Source organism: Neomonachus schauinslandi, chromosome 8 (assembly GCF_002201575.2).
Source record: "Neomonachus schauinslandi chromosome 8, ASM220157v2, whole genome shotgun sequence".
In the NCBI taxonomy this organism is placed as follows: domain Eukaryota; kingdom Metazoa; phylum Chordata; class Mammalia; order Carnivora; family Phocidae; genus Neomonachus; species Neomonachus schauinslandi.
In genome coordinates this window covers 18,684,051-18,688,300 of record NC_058410.1, presented here as the reverse complement: position 1 = coordinate 18,688,300, position 4,250 = coordinate 18,684,051, and positions in this window count along the sequence as shown.

Sequence of the window (4,250 nt, the reverse complement as noted above, 5' to 3'; positions counted from 1 at the left end):
CTGAGCAAAGTGGAAAAGCTGTTTCTTGATATTTAGAATTTAAAACCTGAATATAATTATCATTAAGTTATTACACTGAGAGTATCAATAGGCATTTTGCCAGACTTATTACCAACACAAAACAATTCTAAAATGGTGCCTAAAAAGAAAGTTTTTTCACAACCTACTTTTCCATTGATTTTCATTAGGCGAGAAGTTCTTTCTGCAATAAATAAATGAATAAATAAATAAATCTGGCCCCAAACAAATTAAATAATTAACAGCATGATGAATGTTGCATAAATTTCTATGTAAGGAAAAAAACCTCTAATAAAGCAATACCACTCAGAAGTACTTGTAAAATTGTAGGTACTTGACAGTGCGTGTTTGAGTATATTAATTTGTTCTAAGGCTATGCCTGGGAGCATAATAGCCACTTGTTTTTAAAGTACATTTTTGTCTGGATGTGAAATATAGTTTAATTTTAGATTTTGGTTAATGTTATAATTCATAGAATTTGGATAATTAATTAAAGATATTAGAAAATGTCACCTTTGTAATCTTCCTAATTCATGAACTAATATATTCAAAAAAACTATCCATTTATTCTCTACATATTTAAAATGCTGAAATCTCTCCAGTTCCAAGTAATGAAGAAAACTCTTCTCTTTTTACTTCAGTGACTGGCACTGGAATGCCAACCTAATAAACATTTGATGAGTAAATGAGTGATTTTGACAGGAGCCAGGCACTTACAGAAAAAATGAGGTAATATAGCAACCTTGCAAAGAGCATATGAGGAAACAGATCTGGTTCTTATCCTGCTTCTGTCATGGGCTAGCTGTGTGATCTTAGGTAAGTAACTTGACCTTCTTGAGCCTTGACCTCCTCCACGTAAATGGGGATGTCTGAGATAGTCTCGAAGGGCCTCCTACCCCTCAAACCCTAGTTTGAGATCTTAAAATTAGCCAATCATTCTTGCCAGTTTGACTTTGGACTTTAGCCATAGGTAGAGACACATTTAGGCTAAAAAACCTCTGCATTTGAAATCACATGTAGTAGCCTCTAGAACTAAATCTGTTTAGGTTCACTATGCTAAGGCAAGTAGTAGGACAGGAGCCCGGGTGCCTGGGTGGCTCAGTAGGTTAAGGGTCTGCCTTCAGCTCTGGTCATGATCTCAGTGTCCTGGGGTCGAGTCCCACATCGGGCTCTCCGCTCAGTGGGGAGTCTGCTTCTCCCTCTCACTTTGTGTTCTCCCTCTCTCTCTCAAATAAATAAATCAAATCTTAAAAAAAAAAAAAAAAGACAGAAGCCTGAGGGTTCACACATAAGAGATGTGAGCAAGTGCAGGAGACAAGAGAAGTAGAAGGATATCTAGAAAAGGCATCATAGTTCACAAGTCTCCAGATAACAGGTTTTCTTAGAGGTAACAGCAAATTTTATTTATGACTGATTAACAACTGATTAATTTATAAAAGGCTTCCCTTCCAACAAGAGCACCAGAATGCTTTATTTCCTAATTGGATGGTGACTTTGCCCATAAATAAAAGAGAATCACTGCTTCCTGTTGGGGAGACAGTTTGACATGGCAGGTTTGTTCTTGTCTCTGTCCTGATTTACTGTATGACCTCGTGCCAGTCATTTATCTTCCCCCAAACCAGTTTTACTAATTATAAAATGGAAATAAAAATACTTGCTGCCTTCACAGAGGATTAATGAGACAAGGTGAATGTCTCAGCTCCCAGGGGGTAAAAGGCTGTAGATAAGTAAGCAGAGAACTGCTAAGTAGAAGTGCAGGACTTTCCACACCACTTGGGAAAGAAAAAAATCCACAACAATAAAACCCTGGAGCTTTAAGTTTCCTAGTCTTAAAAAAAGGGGGGGGGGGCGCGCCCCTCTTACAAATAGTCCAATTTTCCCTCCAGCATACACTGGAGCCTGGGAAGGTCAGCCGCCAGGAGACAGGCGCGGAATTCATTCCTCCAGAGTTCTAATCCTTGCTCCATCGTGAACAGTGACATCCTGGGGGGGGAAATTAGTGCTCTGCTTCCTCAATGTCTTCTTCTGTAAGATACTGGTTATCATACTATGTAGAGACATGGAGACACAACTACAGATGCCTGACATACAGTGAGTTCCAAATAAATACCTCTTCTGTCTTCAGCAGCATAATTCAAACTGCTGGAATATTTTCCTCCTCAAAATCACAGGTTCTGATGAAACACCGTTGGGGAATAAAGGTAGACGTGATGTAACATCTCTGATTTAAAACGGGCGCGGGGAACTAATATAAAGCTTTGATTCAGCTCACTTTCTTATGCTGAATAAAATGTGTTTGGCCAACGCCTTAAAATTCGCCAGCGCGACCGCAAGGGGGCACTGTGAGTCTGCTTTGTCGTGGGAGAGGCGCCCTCAGCGCGGGGCGGAAAGGGCTGGACGCTTCTAGCATCCCAGCGCCCAGGAGAAACGCACCCCGTAGCTCGGGCTCCGGAAGGAGTGGCCTTGATGACCCAGCCGGGGCGGGGGACGAGGGGGCTACAGGTAGCCCGACAGCTCTACGCGCTCGTTCCCCTCCCACTCCGCAACAGGTTCCTTCCTGGCAGGTTCTTCCTGGCGGCTAGCTGTTCTTGATGTGGGATCCGCTAGTGCCTGAGCTTGGGAACCCAGACACCCTTCCTCTGCCACCCCCCAAACTATAGGGAACATTTGGGGTGTACCTGCGTCGGGTGTTTTGCTAAGCAAAAGGGGTCAAAGCTGTCTGTCGTTTGGTTAAGCTCTTCTGATTTAGGAAAAGAGGACCTCCTCTCCCTAACCCCCCCCCCCAAAAAAAAGCCAACTGCGCGGTTCTGGAAACGACTTTGAAATCACCAGTTGTCTGTGGCCAAGGTCCGGGCCAGCGGATGGCACTCCCCACCGGGACTTCTTCAGGAACAGCGCCCAATTTAGGTCCTGAAATACCTCAGCTGCGAAGTTGAATCGCCCTTCTGCGAAAGGGGAGAAGACGGTGAACTTGCCCCACCAGGTACCTGGACCAAAATTCTCTCAGCCCCAAGAAGAGGTCAGATGATTAAGGAAATTTAGGCCATGTACTCGATCTGTCCCCCTGCCGCTCGGGTCCCCACCCCCAGGCGTTTCCCCAGCCAGGCACCGGCAAGACGGAGAAACTCGATTGATCCTGTTCCCTAGAGAGAAGGTGCCGCGGGCAGAGATGTCCGAGCGTCTCCTCTAAAGCGAGCTGGGTGGTGGAGTATCCATGTCCCCGCGATCCCGGGCGGGAGGAGTGAGCTCTGCTTCCCAGGCTCCGGGACGGAGCGCCTGGAAGCGACCCTGGGGACAGCTGCCCGGCGAGCTCGGGCAGAATTCACGGTGGGCGGACCGGAGTGGAACCACAGTGGAGACTAGGGTGAAAGAACCCGGCAGATAGTAGGGTGGGGGGCCGGGTGGAACGCGCCAGCCGAGAGGAAAGTGTGACCCATCCCAAACTTTCGCAGACTCTGGGGCCCTACGAAGGAAGAGCCAGGCAGAAGCACCAGCTTCTTCCACCGCCCGGCGCGCCCAGCTGCAGCGAGAAGGGGCGGCACGCAGCGCCGGCTGGACGCGGGCGGTCCCCAGGTCGCGCCCACCCGCCGGGCTAAAGTGCCACCGCGCGGGGCTCTGGGCCGGCCTGCACAGAAGAAGCCAGACCGCTCGGCCTGCGCTTCGGCTCCGAGGAAGGGGCTGTAACTCGGCTTGGGCCAGGAGGAGGGAAACTTGGCCTAGCAGCCTCGCCCGACCAGGTCGGGCGGGGGGACGTGCCCTTGGGCGGCGAGCGAGCCCGCCGGCTGAAGTCGGGGAGGCTCGGGAAGAAGTGAGCGCAGAGATGTCCACGCGCTAGATAAATCGGATTAAAAAGAAATGTACAAAGCGATCCAAGGCCACCGCGCGAGCCCGGCAGCTTAGAAGCCACCCCCCTGCGCACTAGGAGGACGGCAGCTACTCGCACTCGCGAAGACGAGGCGCTCCTGGGCGGCCGCGGGTCTGCGCGGAAGAGCCGCCTCCTCAGCGTGGGGCGCGCATTCAGACGCCGGCGGCGGCCAGAAGCCGAGATGTGGCGCGCGGCTCCCGGCCGGTCCCGGCCCAGCAAACTCCGGGCGCGCCCCGCGCGCCGCTGACCCCGCGCGAGTCCAAGGGCTGTGCCGGCCCCGCCCGCCTCCGCCCCCTCCCGCGCCCGCTGCGCGCCCCTCCCCGCGGCGGCGGCGGCGGCGGCGGCGGCGCATCCAGGGGCGGCGCGG